At 34.9% G+C, this 27,417-nt stretch overlaps 1 long non-coding RNA gene across 1 annotated transcript; it reads left to right on the forward strand.

Annotated features, from left to right (window-relative positions):
• The first annotated feature begins 1,289 nt into the window (after window positions 1–1,289).
• On the forward strand, window positions 1,290–26,744 carry LOC129034088 (uncharacterized). The gene is made up of 5 exons (XR_008501757.2): window positions 1,290–1,324; window positions 2,710–2,892; window positions 13,041–13,166; window positions 15,433–15,575; window positions 26,472–26,744. It is a non-coding gene; the product is annotated as an uncharacterized LOC129034088 (long non-coding RNA).
• The last annotated feature ends 673 nt before the right edge of the window (window positions 26,745–27,417 follow it).

Below are 27,417 nucleotides of genomic sequence, written 5' to 3' on the forward strand. Positions count from 1 at the left end.
ACTCCATGTCAATATTGTCATAAGACCTAGACCTGTGGAAGTAAATATTTCTAAGTTTTTCTCACTTTTTCAATTATGCTTTTTTTTCCCCAATTATGTTCTAAGTCTTATCTTGGCTTAGTAGAAGTCCTGTATTTTCACAGTTTCATTGATTTCATCAATCCATTTCAACATATAGGCTGGTAGATGAATGGGTCTCCTGGCTGATGAGGACAGGGTTGTTTTAGGAGCGTAGAAGGAAAACAGACAAAAGTTTATTTTAATAAGGCCTGATATTGATTCTGCTTAATTTGCCCTGTAGGCAAAAGTAAAATGGATTTAATTCAAGGTAGTCTATTGCACATGTAATGATGATTCAACCATTAATTGTACAACTATAACTGTTATTTAAGTAATAAAATCAAAAAATTTTTTTCATTTGGTACTGGAATTCAGTGCAGCTAGTCCCTCAAATAAAAGCAATAAAGAAAGTATCATGCAGATTGAATTCATGTACCTGTTCTGCTATGTATTACCCAATGCCTTTGGGCAAGTTAAAAAAAGTCTCTCTAACTCATTTTTTCCTGCTTGCTGGAATATAAAAATTTCTCTAATGTTTCTCCTGCTAGCTGGAATTTAAAAAATTACTCTAAGGTCACTTCTGCTAGTTGAAATAGAAATAATTTGATTAGAAGTCAGATATTCTAGATTTGACTCTTAGTTCTTGTCCTAAGCTGTTTAAGTTTGAGCAAGACTTTAGACTCAGAGCTTCAATTTTCTCAAGAGTAAAATAAGAATACTGCTACCCACATCACAGGGGTATTTTTTAGTATTAAATGAGATAATCCATGTGGAAAATATTATTATGTAAAAATACTATAAACTTCAGGTCATAAATGGCAGGCTGTTGGCCAAATGTAGCCACAAATATGTTTGAATTGGCTGTCGTAGTTTTGGCTTTTAGCAGTGCTGTAAAACAATTTTAATTAGTCGTCAACTTTCAAAGATTTGTTAATTTCACATAAAATATGGACTTTTGAGTTTTCCTTAAAAAGTCATATTAGCTGGCAATATTGGGTTTGCATTCGTCATAGCAAAAGCAACAAAATGCAAGTCTGATTCTCACCTTGGAGGGGCTTTGCACTCCCATCGGTTGCACTTCCCATCATTCAATTATCTTTTCCCTGACACTGAAGAAAGAGAGGTTCCGTTTTCCTTGTCTGGTCAGTTTCGTTCACTTGTGTCCTTTTTTTTTTTTTTTTTTTTTTTGAGACAGAGTCTCTCTCTGTCGACAGGCTGGAGTGCAGTGGTACCATCTTGGCTCACTGCAACCTCCGCCTCCCGGGTTCAAGCGATTCTCCTGCCTCAGCCTCCAGATTCTCCTGCCTCAGCCTCTGGATTCTCCTGCCTCAGCCTCCGGAATAGCTGGTACTACAGGCACCCGCCACCACGCCCAGCTAATTTTTGTGTTTTTAGTAGAGATGGGGTTTCACCATGTTGGCCAGGAATGTCTTGATCTCTTGACGTCGTTATCCGCCTGTCCCGGCCTCCCAAAGTGCTGGAATTACAGGCGTGAGTCACCACCCCCGGGCCACTTGTGTCTTAATTCCTCTTGGTAGTGCATTTTAGTTTGTGTCACCCACCTCTGTAAGTTGAAATACTTTTACCATTTCAGTAACTTGAAAACAAACTGCTCATTTTTCTTCTTTATCAGTTATGAAACTAAATATATAAAATCTTATCCCTAGTCATCCAGGATTCACTGCTCCTTCTTCACAAGGGTCTCTGCAGGTGCCAGTATACCAAACACATAGTACTAATCAATATTCATGGAGTGAATGAAAAAAATGAATGAATGAACGTGATATATTTCCTACCTTACAGATAACATGTGAGTAGTTCTTTGTTTTAATTTTAACATTTCTTAAGCTTTTGCTATCTAGATACAGTTACTGTATCTGAAGTAGAAAAAAATGTTGTTTTTCCGGCTGAGCATCATGGCTTATGCCTATAATCCCAGAACTTTGGGAGGTCAAGGTGGGTGGATCACCTGAGGTCAGGTGTTTGAGACCAGCCTGACCAACAAGGTGAAACACTGTCTCTACTAAGAATACAAAAATTAGCCAAGTGTGGTGGCATGCACCTGTAATACCAGCTACTCAGGAGGCTGAGGCAGGAGAATTGCTTGAACCTGGGAGGCAGAGGTTGCAGTGAGCCAAGATCATACCACTGCATTCCAGCCTAGGTGACAAAGCAAGACTCCTTTTAAAAAAAAAAAAAAAAAAGAAAGAGAGAAAGAACGGAAGGAAGGAAGGAAGGAAGAGAAAAGTGTTGTATTATTTTATTTTTACAAAATTTTATTACAGGTTGTCCCCAGATAAGACATGACCTCAATTATCAGCTAAAATATACTCGCAAAAATGGTGGCCTTTGCAATTCTGCAGATAGAAGGTCTATATGTGGCCTTGGGTGGACAGGAAATTATTGTGAAAAAAAGCAAGTTGATTCACTGCCTTTTTTCCCTCAATAAAGATCTACTTTAGGCTGGACGCAGTGGCTCACACCTGTAATCCCAGCACTTTGGGAGACTGAGGCGGGCAGATCATGAGGTCAAGAGATTGAGACCATCCTGGCCAATACAGTGAAACCCCATCTCTACTAAAAATACAAAAATTAGCTGGGCATGGTGGCGGGCACCTGCAGTCCCAGCTATTCTGGAGGCTGAGGCAGGAGAATCGCTTGAACCCCGGAAGCGGAGGTTGCCGTGAGCTAAGATTGCGTCCCTGCACTCCAGCCTGGCAACAGAGCAAGACTCCATCTCAAAAAAAAAAAAAAAAAAAAAGGATCTACTTTTGAGAATACTGTCATTGGTTGATAAAATACAGCAGAAACTTGTGAAGAAGCTATTTTCCAGTAAGCTAATTCAAGTTGTTTAGAACTATAATTGAATTTCCAATAAAATTGTTATGTAAATATGATTGATATTGTTACTGAAATATCACATGAAAACTCCTAAACTCCTTAAGTAATTGAAATATTATTAATGTGAAAGAGTTCCTCTGAGACCTAAACTTAACTCCCTACCTGCCACTTTTTAAGCCTAAAGAAAGGCTTTGTGGACACCAAACCTACTAAGTCTTGAGTTTCTAGGCACGAAGCTGAAGAATCTCCACCACCCCTGAGGCTTTGAGGCAGGCAAGGCGGAGGATACAGGGCTCTGGGAGAAGCCAGATCACATGACTAAGAATAGGCACAGCTGCAAAGAGGGAAGAGGACCACCCAAAAGTCTCAAAAATTTGTTTCATCAGGAAAAATTTAATCACTACAGTAGTCCCCATTTGCCTGTGGTTTACCTGTGGTACAGTACAGTAAGATTTTTGTAAGATTGGCAAAACTCTAATTAAGTATATTGATGTAATTTTTTATTAGTTACTGTGAATGCCTTATTGTGCCTAACTTATGAATTAAACTTTATTATTGTTATGTATGTATAGTGGAAAACATAGTGTATATAGGATTCAAAACTATCTGAGCTTTCAGACATCCGCTGGGAGTCTTGGAATGTATTCTTCATGGATGAGGGGGCCTGCTATACCACTATATATGCATTTTTATTTATAAATGACATTCTTGCACTTCTTGACTAATAAGTATATTATAAAATGTAGATAAATGTTTAAATTGATAAAAATGGATAAAATGAATATTGATAGTTGTTCTAATGTTTGTTTTCCCGAACCACAATTTATTATTTTGTAGAACACTGGAAAGCACCAACTTTATTTAGAGCGCACTGTTGTAGGAGACATTGTATTTTGGCAGATTACAGAGCAAAGGTTCTGGCAAAGTGTGGATGAGAACACTGGGCTGCAGGCCTAAACTTGAGGCACTCAGAGTAGAAAAAATTCACAGTGTACGTTTACCTAGATGGTTTCAACTACGGATGGTGTGACTCTTTAGACCTGGTGAAAATGAGTGTGATTATCTACCATCTGTCACTACTAATTCAACTGTCGTGAAATTCAACAACATGGTATAGAAGAAACCACATTGCAATGGGCATGGATAAATATGAATGCTAACTCTAGCTCTGCTAATACCATGTGGTCTACCTTTGGGCAGTTCACATCCTCTTTGTGATTTAATTTTCCCATCTGAAAATGAGGGTATTGAGCTGAATAATACCTGACAGTCCTTTGAAATCTAAGATTCAAGGCCATTTTTCATGGGATTTTGAAAAGATGGATATCCTGCCTATTTCATGGGAGATGGCTCTTACCAGTTTTGTGATTTGAGATTACAAAATCAGCTTTTTAAAAACAGACTGTACTATCATGTCCATGCTCTTTTTGATTGTAAATTGAGTAATTTTCTGGCATTTAGTATGTGGGATATTTTTACCATTGATTCTATCATTTAAAGTTTTTATTATGTAACATTTCAAACACATACGAGAGTTAAGAGAATGATATAATGGTATAATGAATCTCCATATATCTGTCATTCACCTCCAACAATAATCAATTTATGTTTAATCCTGTGTCATCTATACTTCCACCCAATCCCTCACTCTGTACCTCTATGGTATTATTTAGAAGCAGATCATGGTCATATTATTTATTGATAAGTATTAGTAGTATTCTTTTAAAAATATATCCACAATACTTCACCATATCTAATCATTTAAAAAACTGTTTTAATTTTAATTATCTTACTGTTTAATCTAAACAGAACCAATCAAAATATGTCTTTAATAAAGTTATAGAATTTTCTTTTTAATGAAGATTTTAATCCTCTGCAAATCTAGAGAGATTAATATATGAATCCTAATGTACCTGTCACCCAGTCACAATAATTAGAAACTCTTGGCTAGTTCTATTCCTCTCTCCTAATTATTTTGAAACAAATCCTAAGCATCATTTCATTTTATCCATACATTGTCATAGTATATATCTTTAAAAGATAAGAATTTGTTTTCTAAATGTAACTATGATACAATTTTCATATCTAAAATAATAATTTCTTTATATAATCAAATAGTCTTCAAGTATTATGATATTTTAATACATTTATTGACTCAAGATTCAAATATTACCTCTAAAATTCAGTCCTTAATATAAGCTTCTTTAATATCTTGTAACACATAGAAGTTCCTTCTTTTTCTTTCTCCTCCTTGTAAGATACATGTTGAAAAAATTAGGATGCTGCTGTTGTCAAGTTTCTCGTTTTGCCCTTTGCATATTTTGGTATTGTAATCACATGTTTCTCTATCTTCTGCCTTCCCTGGGTAGATGAAGTCTTGATGAGGTTCAGGCTTGATATATTGATGAGAACACTTCATGGGTGATGTGTCTTCCACAAGAAGGCACATAATGTCTGGTTTGCCTATCTTTTTGTTATGCTAGCAGTCAATGATCATTATTGCCCTGATCCATGAATTCATTAAAGCTTACGGAAGATTGATATTCTAAGTCCATCAATTTTTCTTTACTTGTTAGTTAGAATAGGTCTATGTAGACGAGTTTTCTCTGATCACACATTTGGTTATTTTGAAGAATGGTTCACATGGAAAAGTCAAGATAAATGCTTTCTACTTTCCACTTATTTATCAATTTACAAGATAGTTGATTTACTAGTATCCTTCAGAGATGAACAAAAGCTACATTTTGGGAGCACTATTATGAAATCATGGAGGTCAAACATGTTGATACACTTACATTCATACAGTTAGTATACTTATTGATGTCACACTTTTCTATCGTTGGACAGAGGGAGCCTCTTAACAATTGGCTCTTGAGTTCCAATTACACAACCCCAGTAATATGACCCATTCCTTGCTATCTGAGATAACGAGGTGCTTGTTCTATGCTTAATTGTACGTATCCACTTCCAAATCTGAAATATCTACCTCTTCCAAAGTGCTCTGGTTTCTTTTAGTTGGAAACGGTATATAGAAACCAAAATTTGGTTGTGCTCACTGCAACTGGGATGGTTATTTTTTTCTAAGGCTTTCTCTGGACAGAGCTATGAAATGCCTTTTTATTAAGCAGTAACTATATAATGAGTTCATACAGATGCAGTTCAAAGTGAGGACCACAGCAATTTTACATACCCTCTTTGTTCTTACATATGGATTTTCTTTCTCCCATATTAAAATTCCAGATTCTGAACAACATCAATATAATTTCTCATTTGCTTTATTCCATTGCACAGTCAAGTCTCAAAATAGCAATACTACTAACATCAGTATAATTCTGAAAATTATTTTAAATATTAACTATTAAACTATTTTAAATAATAAAGTAATTTTGGTTTAATTAATTTTAAGTTGATCAGTTTAATAATTTAAACTTAATATTTAAATATTTAAATCATATGAATACATATTTTAAATATTTAAAGTTTTTTTGTAGTTTTTTTCTTATACTTTCCACTAGACACATATTGTCCAATTACTGTGTTTTGAAGTTATTTGAAATAGTTATTTGCTACATAGTTTTGCCACCAATTCAATCATAGTCAGGTTCATTTCATTGATTTTAATTATTATTTACAATGACATAAAATATTTACATATCTAAAAAATGTTATAATCAGAGAAATCTAGCTTCTTTCTTGCTGTTTCCACTCTATTCCCTCATCCCATATATAAATGGCCTTTTAAAAAAAAGTTTTTATGGCATATTATTCAATTTTTTAATGTAAGAAAATAGACATATGTATTCCTATCTCCCTTTCTTATAATTCAATAGTATGCAATTTTCCACTTTGCCTTGTTAAATGCTCTTTATTTTGAAATAATTATAGAGTCACAAGAAGTTGCAAAAGTAGGAGTCCCTTGTGTCTGTCACCCATCTTCTTCCAACAGTGGTATATTATAATTTATAACTATGGTACAATATTAAAACCAAGAAATTGATATTGGTACATTACTGTTAACCAGACTACAGAACTAATATAGTTTTTACCTACATTCATCTGTATGTGCATATCTGTGTGTGTGTGAGTGTGTGTGTATGTGTGTAGTTCTATGCAGTTGTATAGATTTGTGCAGTTACTACCAAAATCAAGATACAGAATAGTTCTATTACCACAAAAAGAACTGCTTCACGCTGTCTCTTCATTATATATTCACACCCACCCCCATTTCATCCCCAAATCAACTTCTGGCAGTAACTAATCTGATGTTATCTCTATAGTTTTATAATTTCAAGGATATTATGGAACATAAACATGTATCCAAGAGATTGCTCTATAATAGTACGTGAAGCTATTCTTCACTCCTTTTCACAGCTGAATGGTGCTTCACTGTGTAAATGCAGCATAATTTATTCAACTAGTCTCCTAATAACAGATATTTAGGTTGTTTCTAAGCTTTTGGTATTATAAATTTTGTATCAATAAATAGTTTTGTGCATATATTTAATATTTTTGCCAATTCTCCTTCTCTAGCAATATTGGTGAGTTTTGCATCTTTGGGTAAATTAAAATGTAATTCTGTGATGTACAAGAAGTTCTTCTCCATTGTGGGGTTGTATCATTTTGCATTGTCATAAGCAATATATGGAATGTCTCTTCTCACAGCATCATCCAAAGATTATGTTGTGCCTACTTTCTCTCAGGGAGAATTGGCATATTTATATTAACTCTCCAAGAACAAACATGGTGTATCTTCGCATTTGTTTAAACATTTTGTTTCCTATTAAATAAGATGTTAGGCTGGGGCAGTGGCTCATGTCTGTAATCCCAGCACTTTGGGAGGCTAAAGTGGGAAAATCACTTGAGCCCAGGAGTTTGAGGCAAGCCTGGGCAACATAGTGAGACCCCATGTCTACAAAACCTTTTTTTGAAAAATAGCCAGGCATAGTGGCACATGCCTGTTCTCCTGGCTGCTTGGGAGGCTGAGGTGGGAGGATCGCTTGAGCCCAGGAAGTCAAGGCTGCAGTAAGGTATGCCACTGCACATCAGCCTGGGTGACAGAGCAAGACCCTGTCTCAAAAAAAAAGATGTTAGCTTTTAATATTCATGTTAATATATAGCTATTAATTTTCTAATTTATTCAATATTTCTATACCAAATTTATAGTGAATCTCTTGCAAATGTCTTTTATTTACCTACACAATTAGTGATATGATTCTGTCTTTAGGCTGATAAATATCATGTGTTGTATTAATGAACTTTCTTACAATGAATGACTTTACATCTAGGAATAAATACTACTTTGCTGTGATCTGTACTCTGCAATGGGCTGTTAGATCCTGTATACTTACATTTTTTTATGATTTTTGACATTGATATTCATGAGTGAAACTGAGTTTTAGTTTTTAATGTAACTTTTATCAGATTTTGAAGTTGATGTTGTATGCACTCAACACAATGTAGTTGAAATTTTCCTTCCTTATAATGCTCTGGAACAGTGTAAGTAGTAAGGTGATGATCTGATTGGTAAAGCTTTATAAAATTTTTTTGTGAATGTGAAACTGCTGGGTTTTTTGTTTTTGTTTGTTTGTTTGTTTGTTTTAATGCAGGGGCTATTTTACTATTTTCTATATTGTTTTTCTAACTTAATTACCTTGTCTAGATTTTCTGCCTCAAACTGGGACAATTTTGGTAAGTTATTTTCTATAACATTTTTCATTTCATTCAGTTTTTTAAATTTATTCATATTATAGCTTTTATGTTTATCTCATTTGATGGTCATTCCCTCCACCTTAAAAAATCTTTTTCGTATATTTGCATTTTATCCATTTTATCTTACTTGGGTTAACTAATGGTTTGTCTTTTTTTTTTTTTTTTTTTTTTTTTGAGATGGAGTTTTGCTTTTGTTGCCCAGGCTGGAGTGCAATGGCACCATCTCAGCTCACTGCAACCTCCGCCTCCTGGGTTCAAGCGATTCTCCTGCCTCAGCCCCCCGAGTACCTGGGATTACAGATGCCTGCCACCGTGCCCAGCTAATTTTTGTATTTTTAGTAGAGATGGGGTTTCACCATGTGGGCCAGGCTGGTCTCGAACTCTGACCTCAGGCCATCCACCCGTCTCGGCATCTCAAAGTGTTGGAGATAAAGATAAGGAAAATGGAGGAATCAAAGATGGCTCCAAAATTCCAAGCCAGGGAGGGAACTTGGAAGAATGATAGTATTATTTACCAAAATGGAGACATCAAGCATGGCAACCTTTATTATCTCATGTTTGTTTTTGTTGTTGTTTTGAGACAGAGTTTTGCTCTTGTTGCCCAGGCTAAAGTGCAATGGCACAATCTTGGCTCACCACAACCTCTGCCTCCACCCAGGTTCAAGTGATTCTCCTGCCTCAGCCTCCTGAGTAACTGGGATTACAAACAGACGCCCCGACGCCCAGCTAATTTTGTATTTTTAATAGGGAAGCCGTTTTTCCATGTTGGTCAGGCTGGTCTCAAACTCCCGACCTCAGGTGATCCGCCTGCCTCGGCCTCCCAAAGAGCTGGGATTACAGGCGTGAGCCACGGCATATCTCAGTTTTATATATAATTAAAGTAAGGGAGATAAAGGAAATCTCATATTTCTAAGTATTCTCAACAAACATTGATTAATAGGAACAAACAGAAGAAACTATGCACTGGACTTCTATTATTTTTAAGCATTGTATGAGGTCAGTAAATGAAAGAATATATGTATATAATTCATTCTTTATCTTCTTTCAGTTTTACTTCTTTTTTCTGCTCCTTGAATGTGAGTGCTTCCTAATGATAAATCTGTCATGAGTAACTTCATGCATACTGGAGAAGTGTCATCCACATCAAGCCTAGTCAAATTCACCTCTACATGTCTGTTAAGAGGGCAGGGGGGATCAGAGAGAGAGAGGGAGAAGAGAGAAAAACAAAGGCAAAAGCAGGTAATAAATAAAGGGTGAGGAAATTGTATTCCATGGGTGAGTGGTAAGCATAGCCCTAGAGAAAACTCAAGAAAAGAAATGGAAATCCTTTGTCCACAGTCAAGCTCTCCCACACCTCTTCAGAGTGAGCATCTCTCCGGGCAGATGACAATTTTAGCTTTCAAATAAAGGTATTTGCTTAGACTACATGATTTCTAAATACAAACAAATGACTTCTTCTGATGTTCAGCCAGAAAAATATTGATCTTCTCCAGTCTTGGAGGTAAAAACCTCCAAGAGGTTTTAAGTCTTCCATTATTGGACTTACATATTCTGTATTGTACTTGATTGGCCACCTAATGAAATCTTCCAAAGGTTAAATTTTACAGACTTTAAAACCTAACTTCCTTGTAAGATATTTACCTATGATATATGCATCATATTCTTTTACTCTCTTTCTTCCTTCTTCTCTTCCTCCCTCCTTTCTCTCACACCCACCTCTGTCATTTACTCCCAGGACTTCAAATACCAAAAATTACATGATATCACCTTCCACAGATACTCTTATTTATTTAAATAATTTAATTTAAAAATCATTCTCACTAAATTTAGCCTGGATTTGAACACATTGCTTCTTTATGTTTTTAAGGTATTGAAGGATTTTTTTTCTTTTCTTTTTTTTTGAGATGGAGTCTCACTCTGTCACCTGTCACCCAGGCTGGGGTGCAGTGGCACAATCTCGGCTCACTGCAACCTCTCCCTCTCGGATTCAAGCGATTCTCCTGTCTCAGCCTCCTGAGTAGCTGGGATTACAGACATGCATCACCACGCCTGGCTAATTTTTATATTTTTAGTAGAGATGGGTTTCACCATGTTGGTCAGGCTAGTCTCGAACTCCTGACCTCATGATCCACTCACCTTGGCCTCCCAAAGTCCTGGGATTACAGGCGTGAGCCACCGCGCCCAGCCAGTATTGAAGGATTTTAGGAAAGGCTTTGGCCAAATGTTTATGTGCACATCATAGGACATAAGCATGATCTACTTAAAGCTATTTCAATTTCCTCATTCATTTTTCTAGACTAATTATAGAAAGTGGCACCTATATATTCACTTATTCGTATGACCAAACTATTGTCAATGTGCTTCTCCGTACAGTTTTTTCTTTCTATCCAATTCTCTCATCTCTTTATTTCGTATTGGGAAACAAATGAATTGAACATATTCTAATTTAACTTTCATTTACTTTTAAAGTAAATAAAATTCTAATTTACCTTTTATTTATTTTTAAAGTAATAGTATTTTGACATTTCCATTTCCCAGTGTGCCTTCCTGGATTGTATGGCTTGAATTGTGCTCACATCTGTGACTGCAAAAAATGGAGCTAGTTGTGATGCAGCAAGTGAACAGTGCATTTGCCCAGCAGGTGTCCATGGCAGCCAACGTGAAAAAGGTATTGCCAGAGCATTTTTAAGGACATAAATGCGAGAATTCTGTGTGACTATGAGATCTTCTCATCTGGTGACAAACATGTAAGTGAAACTGAAAATATGCAATAATTACTTAAACATTCAACTTGCACATTAAAGTGGTAGAAATTCACTCAATGGCCAACATAATGAGTCCTTCTGATTTTGTGGCTGATTGGTCAAAGTTTTATTTTCCCTTATATAAAGTTGTGAGATATTTCAAAACACCACTAAAACTGTTAGTCTTTGATGGACAAGGATTCTACCTCTGAATGAGAATAAATATTTCATTAAATGCTTTTAACAAATGTGACCTATGTATTGGGTTCAATGGCATTAAAGGAGATATAAGAAATTTATGAAAATATTTAAAGATGTGAATTAGGCATTTACCACTAGAAAGTAATCATGGCCATGAGTGGAGATAAAGATACAAAGGTGAGAATTTGGGCTACTCAGTTTGAAATAAAATATTATAAAGCCCTAAAAGCCACTAACTCAGTAAACAACACAAAGTCCTCTTTTGGCCTATATTATGTATAGTCTTGTGTCTATAGTTACAACAATCATGATTATTATAATTGTAGTATGATGATAATGGTAGTCAAAGTTATTGTCTGTGACCTTTAAAAAGGATCTATATATTAGTCTCATACTATGTTCTCAGTTGTCACTATAAAGAAGAATTTCAATATTTTTCTGGCTGCAGTGGCGCGATCATAAATAAGACATAAAGAAGCAATGTGTTCAAATCCAGGCTAAATTTAGTGAGAATGATTTTTAAATTAAATTATTTAAATAAATAAGAGAGTATCTGTGGAAGGTGATATCATATAATTTTTGATATTTGAAGTCCTGGGAGTAAATGACAGAGATGGGTGTGAGAGAAAGGAAGGAGGAAGAGAAGAAGGAAGAAAGAGGGTAAAAGAATATGATGCATATACGGTAGCTAAATATCTTACAAGGAAGTTGGTTTTAAAGTCTGTAAAATTTAATCTTTGAAACATTTCCTTAGGTGGCCAATCAAGTACAATACAGAATTGTCTCTTAGTAAGTCCAATACGGAGGACTTAAACCTCTTGGAGATTTTACCTCCAAGACTGGAGAAGATCAATATTTTTCTGGCTGAACATCAGAAGAAGTAATTGGTTATAAATTAAAGTCAGATTCTGGAGTGCTCAGGAGAGATACTGACTCACAACTCTTTTTGTACATCCTTCATTATTCATGTATTATTTAGTGATTCAATAAAATGTCACCCATTATATATCTGTGGTAGCAATAAGATAACAAATTCCAACCTGATTCTAGTATACTATCACATGACAAGTAGCAGGCCCTGTGTTAAATTCTGGAAATATAGTGGAAAACATGGAGTTTATTGTCTTCTAGAGAGATGAATCATAAAAACACTTTAAGGGGAAATATTAAAAGTAAGACGCTTGGCTTGTAGACTTGGTTTCCTTCTTAAAGCTCCTACCTTCAAAAATTGTATTTGCATTCTAAAAGATATATACTAGTGTTAAAGTAAATCAACTGTGCCTTGCCTGTCAAATCAGTTTAGAATGGACCTTCGTTCTGACATTCCAAAACTTTTCTCCCTTCTTTTCACCAGCAAATTCCAGCATCATCCCACTTTACTATTTGGAACTCAATCTTGAGGAAATTTTATATTTAACTTTAATTAAGATGCATTAATGAAAGTGCAAGTTGTTAATTTTTCAGCATTTCTCCTTTTTTGGTCAGTATTCACCTGGCATGTTTGGAGATGATTGCCATCAACTTTGTGACTGTGAAGGAGAAACCTTCTGCCACCAAAAAACTGAAAAATGCCTCTGCCCCCCTGGGAGAATGGAGCCAGATGTGATGCTGGTAGGACCCAAAGCATCTCAGGACTCCCCCCTGACCCATGGTTATACAGAGATCTGTAGACATTTTCCTGCTAGAAGTGGTACTCTATTAAAGAGCATTGCCCAGAATTGCTTGATACTTTCCCCTTAGTATGATGAGCAGGGTTTGTAGCTGTCACATCATAGGCAGCTCAAACAACACTACAGCTGTCAGAGGACACATGGTAAGTATTTAAAGGGACACAGTTAAATGCCCCATCACAAAGGTGATTTGTAGAAATCGCTGAGAATTAAGGCAGTTAAGGTGTGGTCCAGATAGTATTCTTGAGACCCAAGCTTCCAGCTACTCTTTGTGAATTGAAATGTATATTTCATTTTTCTTTTCACTCAGAGAAATAATGACCTAAAATATAAAGTTCTAATTCTTCAGGGACTGTCTTAAGCAGAAGAGAGAGTAGATTGAGTAATTTTGAACTAATCACTTGCTACTAGACTTAATGGATGCTTATCAGATGAAAAGTTTTATATAATTCACAATAGACCCGAAGGACTGACCCTGCCACAGATATTACCCAAAATAGAGGGTTTAATCTCAGAATTTACTTTTCTCATCTGCAAAAGAGAAGGATTGAAGCTTCATTGCTAAAAGAAGGGTTATTTCTAAATAAAGTCATGGCCTACACAGATGTCCTACAAGGTATTTTATTTTCATTTTTATTTTCAATTAAGCAAGGTTCATCTGTGATATTAAGTGTGAACAGCTGTGTCTGTGCAGGCACCATAAAGATAAAAGACCTCATTTTAACTTGAACTCTGGTAAAGGTGCTATTAAACAGCCATAATATTAATTCATAAAAGAATATAACAACCTTTTATTGGATTATTCTCCCCCCCATTGGTAAATTAACATTTGCAGACATTCAAACAGATGTCTTAAATATACATCATTATTAACATGAAAATGTGGTATTTTCATAAATTAAAATCAGATTCTGGAGTGCTCAGGAGAGATCCTGACTCACAACTCTTTTTCTAATAAGGACACTCAATCTTGCCACCAAACTAAGTCATCCTCCCACACACTGGGCAGAGGTATCTGGGTTGAACTTCATTTGAAATGACATAGGATTTTTAAAAATTTTTCACAAAGTTTCATGGTTTAAAGATTCAGAGCAGCATTTGCATTGCCTCCAAAGCTTCTTCCTAAAGGAAACTGTTGCTCCTTCATTTAGGAAGGGATTGAATTACTGTTTGCTAATGTTGAACCCTTGTAAAAATAATTAATTGCAAAATTGGTTTATGTTTCTATTTGCCTTATATTTATAATCTAATTAGTTAATTAAGGCAAGAGAGCTAGGCCACATCTTAACCTGTGTTCATAATGCAAAAGAATAAAAAAATATACATCCAACTGCTCATCTCTAACCCAGCATAAAGGATAGTGAGTCAATAAAGAAGTTTTTAACAAAAATTTACCCAAAGTTTCAGAATTTGCCCCAGGGCCTATATCTTCATATTTACTGACATTTCCCAAATTCTCACTTTCCTGCTTTTTACTTTTTTATTAGGGCTTTCTTCTGCATATGTTTAATACCTTGCATCCACTCATATGGTAGTGTAAAATGGGGAAAGAGCACTAGGCAAGAATTCTAAAACCCAGCTCTGCTGTTTATCAGAGATATATTATAGTAATTGAGAAGATCTTTTAAGCCATACCAAACCAAGGTTTATTTCTCTGTGGAATGCGAGAGCTTAACTCACTGCCTTGCCCACCTCACAGGTATTAGAACCAACAGAGATAATGTATTAGAGACCCACTTTGTAAACTCCACAAGGGTAGGTGACTGTTATGATTGCACAGTTGAGTTTCTCTGATCCTTAAACATTGATAAACTGAGTTTCTTCCCAGTCCTGCCTGACCGAGTAGGAAATATGAATCTATTTTCTGTTTCCATGAGCTGGGCTGGGCTTTCTCCTTATCCTCATAATTCTTCAGATACAGAACTTGTTAATTCTCTGCTGGAAATTAGGCTAAGAGCAGACACCCAGGCATGGCCTTTTCGGTCAACATTTGGTTATTTTAATAAAGCTAACACTTTCTATAATCTTCCATCATTTCTCTTTCTGTTGCAAGCACAATGCAATTCAATTTAAAGATAGAGTCCTGTAGGACATAGATCAGGGGATCTATGGACCTTCTGACGTATTTTAAGAAACGAAACAGTTGAAATTAAAGTCATTTCATTTTCAATAACATAAGCACAAATAATTGTGTTTTCATCCTAAAGGTAAGTCTCCTGTATTGGGCATTCAGCATGAGTGTTGCCTTTTTCTGACCTCAAGACAACTATCCAACTTTCCCTGTGTCCTTCACAATGCAACCACTAAAGCTCCACTGAATACTCTAATTCTGAGAAGGCACCTTAAAAATGTAAGTTGCTGTGCTGACTTCTCTTTTCAGTGTTGTCACTAACTTCCTTGACACTCCCACCCTTCTCCTGTTTTCCATTGATGTTCTTACTTTTATCACATAGCATTCTAGCATGGGGAGATATCCCATGGTAAAAAAAGAATATTTCACAAGCGTATAATTATCTTATTGAATGCCAAGAAGTAATAGTAAGAACACTGTGTATTTGAAAAGCATATCTGAATTGCTTTTATTTTTATTTTCTCCCTCATAGAATGCAGGCCAGGCCTGTATGGACCAAACTGCGCTCTCCAGTGTCAGTACGGTCACATAGCTCACTGCAGCCCTCTCAATGGGAGCTGCACCTGCCTTTTTAAGACAATGGACCCAACCTGTGAGGAAAGTGGTTCAGATGATCCTCAATATCCAAATACTAACAACTTTTCAGTTGGTGAATAGAATTTTGCAGACTTTCATCCATGGTTTATCATTTTAACTTTGACAGAGAAACGTACTTACTCAGCCATCTTCAGCCCATCCCGAACGGTTGTGGGGTAAATAACAGGATGTCTCAACTTTGTCATCTCCAACAAATCTCATTCTCTAGCCTAGCCTTCCTAACATTTTTATGCTGAAGAATATAGCCAATAATAAGAGAATGTTATTTCGGGATCCCAATCTTAGTAACGTTTGGACTAATAAGTGGACCTTTTTTATATGCACAGGAGGTATTTAAATTTGGACGTAAGAACTGCTTTTCAGTTCAGGTTGGACTACACTGAAATATTCACACCTATTCACTGAAGACTTCAGTGGCCATGAAATAGCTGGATCCTCTTTAGAAATATCTAGAATTTCATCTATTTATTCTCAGTATCTTTCTTCATAACAAACTCTGCTCTGGATTGCTAATGTATTGTTTTTCAAACATGACTTTGGTGTGGGAGACTATAAAGATTTTAGCCACATAATGACGTGCACTTTCACAGTGAAACATCAAAATGTTTAGTGTGTTTTCTCCGTCACTGGCCAGCAGACAGGAAAAAAGTGGGTAGCAGTGACCAAGGCCAGGGCTTAGCCTACTCTGGGGGACACAAATTTCCTATAAGTCAGGACCTACTTGTAATCAGGCTTTTAATTCACAGTGGTAATCTTGATTCAAATTGTTCATCGTTTAGGACAACTATATAGCCATTTATGAGCCTAAGATGAGTACTGTGATAAGGCAAGAAAGATACAGCAATAAATACTATTTTATTTTTGCTCTCAAGTAGTTTATAAGCACTTAAATTTTTCAGACCACTGGTTAATTCACATCAGCAAACAAAACTTTCTTGATTGGAAATGTTGTTTCTTGTGTTACCCATGCTTTAATGGGATAAAAATAGAGAATATTACAATTATATGACTGAATATTTGATTTATACAAGATGTATGAGTGGCTTTTAAATCAAAACAGATTTAGGATAGAATTGACTGAAGGATTTATAAAAATACTTTTATCAATTCAGTACAGTTTCTCATCTTAATGATTATCTTTCTAAATCTCAGCACTTTTAACAGAGCAGAGATATAGCTACCTATAATGACCAGCCATGTCAAATTTAATGTTATTAAATGATATAAGGGAGTTAATGAGATCACTTTCCAAAAAAATTTTGTACTTTTTATTTTATTTTTTATTTATTTTATTTATTTATCTTTTTTGAGACGGAAGCTCACTCTGTCACCCAGGCTGGAGTGCAGTGGCGGGATCTCGGGATCTCGGCTCACTGCAAGCTCCACCTCCCGGGATAACGCCATTCTCCTGCCTCAGCCTCCCAAGTAGCTGGGACTACAGGCGCCCCCCACCATGCCCGCCTAATTTTTTGTATTTTTAGTAGAGACGGGGTTTCACCTTGTTAGCCAGGATGGTCTCAATCTCCTGACCTTGTGATCCACCCGCCTCGGCCTCTCAAAGTGCTGGGATTACAGGTGTAAGCCACCGCGCCCGGCGTACACTTTTTATTTTTTTAGGGATAGTCTCCCTTTGTTGCCCAGACTTGGGTGCAGTGGCATGATCATAGCTTACTGCAACCTCAGACTCTTGGGCACAAGGAATCCTCCCACCTCAGCCCCCTCAAGTAGCTAGAACTACAGACATGCACTACCATGCCCATCTGATTTTAAAACATTTGTAGAAACGAAGGTCTCACTATGTCACCCAGGCTGGCCTTGAACTCCAGGCCTCAAATTATCCTCCTGCCTCAACCTTCCAAAGCACTGAGATTACACATGTGAGCCACCACTCTTGGCTTCTCCAAGAGATTATTAATTTAGTTTAGTCTTAAATGAGATAAAATAAATTACCTTTTTTCTCCAGTATTTAGAATTAAAGATTTACATTTCAGTGCATTTTAACCATTTAAATCAGTCATTAATAATCTGTTATTTCAAATCAGCTAAAAACTATTCTTTATTCTGAACGTTTGCCCATTTTGTTTACCTGCTATTTTTTTAGTTTCTCTCAACTATCACCATCTAACCTTCAAAGAGAATAAAGTAAATAAAAGCAGCATTCTCTCTTGGGCTGCCAGCCCCCTCTGGATATTCTTTATTTCATGACTGTTAAAAAATTGTGACTACAAACAGGGGAAAGAGAAAGAAATCAGGCTTTTCTTCCTCAGTAGAGACCGTATTTCTATTCGGGCAGATGAGAAAAATCTAGATTTGATAGGAATAAAAATAAGGGATTTATTTTGGCTATTCTTTTTGATTTTATATTACTTAACTTTTTATAAGTGAGAAACCATATGTAAAATGTTAAACAAGTTTCTTGGCAAATGGCAGATGTTTCATATATTATCTCCTTTCATCCCCTTTCCACCCAACACTAAAACAAATTGTGGGACTGGGAAAGCAAAGTCAGAGCATGAACCTGTACTTGTGCCATCCCAGGACCCTGTAGACAAATTGAATTTTCATTCTTACACCAGTCAGCATGAACAAGTGCAATTTACTGTAGCCCCTTTTCTTTATAAAAATTTTTATAAGTTGTCTTTCATATTAAAAAATAAAAATGAGAAAATGTTTAAAATCTAGAATGTTTCCATTACTTGTGGTTATCTTGAAAAATCTTGATAAGCAAGGCAGAGTGATCCTCCCTAAAAATACCTCAGTTCTGCTTCAGAACACTAGCAGATGTCCTGAAAATTATTATATGCAATATTTCATGCATAAACCAACATATAATAAACATTAATCTTAATTGTACAGCTGGAAAATTATGAAATATAATTTCCTTGAAAATTTATATAATAGAATTTAAAATTTTATTTTTTATAACTGCCACATTAAAACTGCTTCAAATTAAGAAAACAGTATACAAAGACCTCACCTTTTTTAAACAAATAAATAAAGGATACTGTTCACTTTGGCACTACATAAGCATTTACCTCAGGTTTTTACATGTAAACCACTATTCAGGTACAGTGAAGTATGATTTGGCTACCAAGAAATAATTTGCACAAAATGTTAAAGAATCCAACTATTTAGTGAAGTATAATCTAATAGGCATGTCCTCTTTAAGCTAAAGTTTAATGTAAAATTGGAATCCTTGTCACTGGATACAAATATTTTATATATTACTCCTCTACTTTCTCTCCCTGTTCAATCTGTCCTTTAAATGTAAAAATGCTGATCTCCAAAGGAAACGTATCCACTCATAATATTTAACCGACCTAGAAAGGTGCATGTGCTATGATGTTTTAGCCTCTTTCATTTGAAATACAAGATCAGAGTGGGGATTATTATGCTTTTCTGCAATAATATAGCTCAAGTTTAAAGAAAAGTGAGCAGATGTGTGGAAGTATGCTGGATAATTTGGAGTCTCAATTCAACATGCCTGGGATAAACTATTTCAGTATGACACCTAACTTTCCCCTACTCTTTCTAACTTCTACATTCGTTTATTGAGTTTTCCAGATGAGACAGCTACTTGACACAGGTTAAATTATTTTTAGAGAACTTGGAAATCATTCCAAGAGTTAGTGGCAAGAATGGCATTTCCTTTGTTAGAAATAGCAAAGAGGGTTTGGCCTCTCCTGGGCCTCTTTCACCTTGGTTTCTCTAGGACCTGGTAATACAGATGTAGCAAGAATTTAAAAGAGCATTTGATGAAGTGAACAAATAATAGCAACTGTCTACACTCTAGGAGTTATGTATGCAATTCAGTTGAAATAACTTTTCTTGGGTCTGTAATAGAAAAAAACCAAAGTAGCTGAGCTTTTAAAATAGATTTAAAAGACATTCCAAAGCTTTGTCTCTTTTAGCTAATTATGTGAAGACTATTTTCTACTTTTCCTGCTTATATTTTACTTTTTCTAAATAAAAAAACTTAAATATAAATAAAGTCTAAGATATGCATTTAAAAGTGATAGATGCCTCTTTTATGTTCTTCCAAATATTTACAGACTTTTATCTCTAAATCTTATATCAGGATTACATGAAACACCATTTAATAATTCTTCATTTTAATGTTTGTGTGCAAACAGCTCTAATTTTGAAGAATATTAATTCAAATAACATATATTAACAAATTAGGTGTTTTTCTTCCAACAGAAGTCTTAAAAATATATAAAATGTTTTAATATTAATGCCTCCACTTAAAAAAGATATAAGAAAATGTATTAAATATAATTTTTTTGCCAAGACTTCATGAGAAAAATTCAGCAATAGTTCAACAGACAAAACGATTCAGAACTGGATGTTTAGTGCTTAAGTGTTGACAATATTGGTCTCATGAAACATAGAGTATTGGCTTGTGAATAAAATTCCATATGTGAGATTTGGATGAATTTGGGAGAGAGCATTCAACATGTGTTTGATGAATAGTGGAACCCGTGATGGATTAGATATCTAAATGGTCAATCGGTAATATTTCAAATAGTTCTTTAATTGAAAAATGCCTTCATTCGTGTCAATTTTCAACCATTGTCTACAAAGAAATTTTCTGCATTTTAACTCTACCTTGAATTCACTAAATAATTTAAAAATTTGTAGTGCCTACTATACTAGGTACTGTTTTAGGCATGAAAAAAGTAGTAGTGAACAAGATGGATGTGTTCTCAGCCCTCATAAACTTGCAGTGAAGAGACTATGATAGCCAACAAGGGCAATGTTCTTAAATATCTCTAGCTGTGCAGGCAGTTTTATAGTTCATCAATCCTTTTATAGTTCATTAATCCTTTCCTAAGTGTATTTCTCACAAATTTGTTAATTCTTCTATGTTAATCCACACTTCGATAAATCAAATATATTTTACCTAACCTTAAATTCATGCAGCAGGTTTTACTCATAGTGCTGTGATAGGAATTAAATTAAAAAAAAAAAACTCATGAAATACCATTTCACATTTATAGAAAGCTGTATTATTCTTTGCAATGTAAAAGGAAAGTTCACTTTCAAAGCTGTTGTTGAAGCCCTACTGTTATGAGGATTTACGCAGTGGAAGTAAAGAAAAAGAAAATGTTCCTCATGTTCTGACAACTGTTGCATCCTTTTCAGCATCCATTATGCCTTCTCTTTTAATGGAGACGAATGTTTCCTAATGATAGAGGAGGGTTTTTAGGCATTTCTTGAAATCTGATTTTATTACTAGGCAAGTAATTCTGACAAACATTAACAAAATCTTGCCACTTTAGTGGGGTTTCAAAACAAGATTAGATTTTTTAAAATTAAGGTAAAATGAACATAACATAAAAGATACCATCTTAACCATTTTTAAGTGTACAGTTCAGTGACATTAAGTGTGTTACATTGTTGTGCTATATTCACCAAGGGTTATTTCTTTTAATATAGGAAAAACTTCTTGATGACATTTGAGTAACATGTAGGGTTCTCAGGCTCAAGTTGCTGGTCTACTTGAATAACATAGTTGTGTACTGCCTGCACTCCTGAAATTTTTCACACTCTTTAAAAATTTAATTATTTGAAAATATACTTTCTATACATTTATTTTTATTTACTAGGCATTTTTGCAACAAAGACATGCTGCACATTTAAGTAGAGTTATACTTTTACTGGGGACCAGAAGAGCAGTCATTTTTACTAAGCATATCATAGTCGCAGCTCACAACTTTATCATGTTTCTGAACATACCAAAACATAAAACATCAGTACATCACTATGCTCTATGAAATAAAAATTGAATTCATAATTCTATTTTTAACAACCCTCATGCAGTTCCCAGATTTTTGCCATTTTCCTAAATATCTGCTCCCTGGGGTCCACTCTGGCCTAAGGCAGTCGTGGTACCAAGACCTTGAGGCCTTGAGCAGTGTTTCCTGATGAGTATTTGATGGAGTCACAAATTTACAAATTAATAGTATTTAGTAAAGTAGAAGCAGCGAAAAGAGGTAGAATTGGTTGGATTTTATACTTGGTAACACCGTAACTAGGAAACTCTGGATTAAATAGAATTAAATAGTATACTTTATTGCAGTACTTGTTGGGAACCCAATATGTTGTGACTTGTGAATTTCCAGGAGGAAGATAGAGTACATAAAGAATTTCAGATTGTGTAACTGGGAGTTCCTTTTTGTGAGGAATGTTTTGGAAAAACTAGTGTCTCAAGGAAAAGTTTTTGTGAAAAACAGAGAAAAGTATCTACTTAAGTGAACCCTCAGAAGCATCCTTGGTGTGGATGCCCTGATCACACATTTTCATGGTGTTTTTAGTCATTGCCTGAGCGAATTCTAAGGCATATATTACTTTATAGTTCCCTGTCGAATCCTCTGTGAGCCAGTACACGTTTCTCAAAAGGGTCTTTGGAAATACAAATCAAAATGTTGATGAGGCTTTTAGAGAACTTTGCCTTTCTTGCCTGTCCAATTAATATGAGAAATTAATTTTTAAAGCATTAAGGACAGTTAGGAAGATGTAAAATACATTGTGTTCTTTTAAAATTGAATTTTATAAAAGTTACATAGGAATAAGTGTTGAAAAATAAAAGACCAAAATTTTGCTAACATCTGGGCATTTTATAGAAGTTTTACATACCCTATTTTGAATAACCTGTGGGGTTTATTTAAATGCATCAAAATTCCACAGAGAGAATGTTGAGTAGCACATTGGATTAAATCCGTTTTGAGAATCACTAAATGGCTGCTGGCATGCCATGACTGAAGTGTGAGGATTCTAATAATGCTAGAGTTATCTAAGTATTTTGGCTACTGAATTTTATATTATTTATTAAATAAAATATTGAACATGAACAGACACACACATACACATAGACCTATCTATGCGTTTGGGAGTTTCTTTTAGGATTATATATTTAAGACATCTTCTGTTAAAATGACATTAAAATTTCAAGTTTTTACAAATAGATATAGATATACTTTAGTAATGAGAAAAATATTTCTTGCTTACAGATACCTGCAGTTCAACATGGTTTTTATAGACATCTTTTTAAATTTTAAAATTAATAAATGAGGAAATAAACCTAATCTCAACTTGTCAGGCTAAAATACAGACTCTATTCATACCTTGGAATACTTATCCTAGATATATTGTGTGTTGGATAACCAAAGAAAACAAAGGGGCAACAATTATGGAATAGAGAATCTTATATGCTTTCAATCACAAAAGTGCAGAATTTAAAGAGACTTTAAAGCTTCCCCAGTCTTTTTGGTTCATAAGCAAGAAAACTGAGACTCGTCAGAGAATTTGGTCCTATAGTGAAAAAATCACAGAACCAAGACTTTCTCATCTCTTATCTCTGTTTTCTCATGTCTCTCATCTTATGTCTTTTGATTATTCCCTTTTTTTTTTTTTTTAAACTTTTGTTTTAGGTTCAGGGGTACATGTGTAGGTTTGTTATATGGGTAAACTCATGTCACAGTGGTTTGTTGTACAGATTGTTTTCTCACCCAGGTACTAAGCCGAGTACCCGACAGTAATTTTTTCTGTTCCTCTCCCTCCTCCCGTTCTCCACCCTCCAGTAGGCCCCAGTGTCTGTTGTTCCCCTCTTTGTGTCCATGAGTTCTCATCATTTAGCTCCCACTTATTAAAAAAAGCCCAATATCACTGATCATTAGAGAAATGCAAATCAAAACCACAGTGAGATACCATCTCACACCAATCAGAATGGCTAGTATTGAAAAGTCAAAAAATAACAGATGCTGGCAAGATTGCAGAGAAAAGGGAACACTTATATACTGTTGGTGGTAGTGTAAATTAGTTCAAGCATTGTGGAAAGCAGTGTGGCAATTCCTCAAAGAGCTAAGAACTACCATTCAATCAGCAATGCCATTACTGAATATATACCTAAGGGAGTATCAATCATTCTACCGTAAAGACACATGGATGTGTGTGTTTATTGCAGCACGATTCCCCTTTCTAAGATGTGAGACATTCTTTTGGCAAGGAGGGTCAGTGAATCTTACTTTACAGAAATCCCTTTGAATTCCAGCTTTAGTGTTACAGACCTTTCAAACTTGAGTTGTCACCATTTATTTGATTCCACACTGTGTATGGGAGAAGTAGTTAAATACAAATATAAAAAATTAAAGCCAGTGAGAGATTCAAGGTCCTGTAATGATTTCATCATCATTTAAGGAAAGTAATGTAAATATTAATGGTTTTCATACCTTATTTGGCATATGTTATTCAAACTTTATATTTTAAACACTATTTTGCCAACAGATTTTAAGAATATCTTCAGTTGACACAGCTTAACAATTTCTGTAATGAATGATAAACACAATTCTCAGAATTAATCCACACAAACATGGCTTTTTTTTTTTTTAAGTTCATTATCTAAGTGCCAAATAAACCTCTGAGAAGCACTATTGGTCAGTACCTCATTTGTAGCCATAAGGAACAGTTGCATTCACTTTATTTTTTTTGCTGTTCATTAGTTTAAGAACTCTTGTGATAAGAACCCCATAAAATATTAGTGAGTTTATTCCCCTTAAATTTGACTAACCAAGTTTGCTGGCTTATATTTTATTTAATCAAGACATATTCAAGGAAATTTAAGACAATTAAATAACTAATTAAATGAATAATCTGGATATGTGTCCTTCTAAAACAGTGTTTCTCAAACTTGATTGGGAGATAGAACATCTGAATATCATTATACTCAAGGTGGAACATGAATTATTAAAATATTTAATAATATATGAGCTGTAATAAATATTTCTTAGAGAAACTATATTATATGCATATTATATAAAAATCTAAAACATGCATGTACAGGACCACAAAATTTTCTTAACTCTTCAGTTAGATACAATCACTTTTCTGAGAAATTTCATCAATTCATTTTATATTACTCTGACATTCAGTTTGCCAGACTCAATAATTATTTGGCATCAATTGTTTTTTAAAGAAACTCTTATTGGTGAAAATGTTAAATAAGAAAATCTAATCAAATGCAAACTTGAAGAAAGATTGGTCATATTCAATTAAGCAATGGAACCCTTTTCCCAAGTTGCATAGTTTGAGGACTATTAACTGTATTAGTTTGTTGGTTGAAAGGTAAACATGGCATCTGTTTTTTGATCTATATACATATAATTTTTTAAAATAAATGAAAACTTTATGCAATAATATACTTTTTAAAAATAAACGTGTGTTATATGTATGACATTCATTTTAAATAGATGTTTTAATACTATGTTTTCTTTGTGATAATGTACCTGTTAAGAGTTATAACTGAGGCCAGGCACGGTGGCTCTCGCCTGTAATCCCAGCACTTTGGGAGGCTGAGGCGGGCAGATTATGAGGTCAGGAGACAGAGACCATCCTGGCCAACATGTTAAAACCCCGTCTCTACTAAAAATACAAAAATTAGCTGAGTGTGGTGCGTGCCTGTAATATCAGCTACTTGGGAGGCTGAGGCAGGAAAATCTCTTGAACCTGGGAGATGGAGGTTGCAGTGAGCTGAGAGCGCGCCACTGCACTCCAGCCTGGCTACAGAGCGAGACTGTTTCAAAAAAAAAAAAACAAACCTATAACTGAAACACTACTATTGGGGTGAATCATCTACACTTGAGAAATCAATAGCCAGCTATTTACAAAGGCTAAATGAATCTGATATTTATTAGATCCCCATCATTTGATTTGACAATATCAATTCACTAGGTGACATCATGTTTTTCCACTCTAGTTATCTGAAAGAACCAGTTAGGACAAATTAATCTTACTGAGAGTTTTTTTTCTTTTTCCTTTGTCTTCTTGGTCTATTCTGGCATTAATTTATTGGTATTTTTCTTTTTCTTTTGGATGTTTTATACTTTTTTTCTTTTTCTTTTTTCTTCTTCTTTGTAAACCATAGGAATATTTTATATTTTCTAACTCACAGGGTTGGTACAAAAACCAAATTATTTGCTTGTGAGAGAATACTTCTTAAGCACTAAAGCAAGCTTGACCCAACCCATGGCCCAGGACAGCTTTGAATGCAGCCCAACACAAATTCATAAACCTTCTTAAAACATTGAGATTTTTTGTGTGAATTTTTTTTTTTTTTTTTAGCTCATCAGCTATCATCAGTGTTAGCGTATTTTATATGAGGCCCAAGACAATTCTTCTTCTTCCAGTGTGGTCCAATTAAGCCAAAAGATTGGATGCCCCTGCAATAAAGTATTATATATGTTCGTATTATTACCCTTTTGTTCATGATTTAATCAGGCAAAATGCAGTGAATCAGTTGGCTCCAGTGTATAGATAAAGTTGTTTTTACAGATTTTTCCTCAAACTGATTATGCACATTTGTCTTTGGGTGATAATAATAATTACATAATTGACTAATGACTTGTATAAAGTTATTAGAATATACCAGACAGTATATAAGCATGTTTACAACATTTTGCTTAATCTTCATGATAACTGTTTGGTAGATATAATTAACTGTCTGATTTTCCTTTTTAATAGTTGAATCTCATAACTTGCTCGGATCATATGGCTCCTAAGTGGAGCAGAACTCAGGTTTGCCTCATTCCAGAGGCCACGTTCTTGACTATAGCATGCATGCAATTATAAAACACTACCATCTAGGATGAAAATCTATACCTGTAAATTTTGGAAAGTAATAAAATTTTGATGAATCCAAGTCAGAATGAGTTCATACTCCAGTGGCTAATCAAGACACACACAGGTAGTCACATTTTCAACCACCTTTATTTTTGATGTATTAAAAAAAAACAGAAAACCTGTGAGTGCATTTTGTCTTTTGAGTGTTTTCTTCTGACATGTATACAAGCAGTGGTTAAACAAACAGTATCTCTGAAGGACCTTAACTTTAACCAAAAAACATTTACAGTAATTCCGTCTGTACCATGTTCTCTCCCAACCCCCAATCAAATTCTTAAAAATCAGAAAGGAAAAAAATTTTTTTTTCAGTTAAGCTGACTATAGTATTGCATACTTTTATTCTTAGCTTAATAACAATATTTTGAAATACATTTTGTCCCTAGTTACCAGTCCAGTTAACTTCAGACCTATGGTATAGACATTCTTTGCTAGTTTTCTTTTCACATTTTGTGGAATGTAATACTCCATTTCTCAGTGTTCACAGTGATAGAGCTTACATTCTTCACTCAAAAACATTTAATAATGGCACTTCATAGCAAAAAATCTACCTTTTCTACCATTGTGTCTACACCTCTTCACTATGTGCCCTCAGCTACATAAGGAGAGCTTGACCTAGTCCTGAAATCACCACATCTCCATACATTTTCTCTGCTTGCAATACTCTATGTGTCCTGCATGGCAAAGTTATTCATCCTTAAAGGCTCCTTCAAAGAGTCTTACCTACTCCTCAAACCCCTACCCAAAATTATACAGAAAGTTTCTTTTAAGGCTTCTATAGCACAGGAGC

Source organism: Pongo pygmaeus, chromosome 2 (genome assembly GCF_028885625.2).
Source record: "Pongo pygmaeus isolate AG05252 chromosome 2, NHGRI_mPonPyg2-v2.0_pri, whole genome shotgun sequence".
Classification (NCBI taxonomy): domain Eukaryota; kingdom Metazoa; phylum Chordata; class Mammalia; order Primates; family Hominidae; genus Pongo; species Pongo pygmaeus.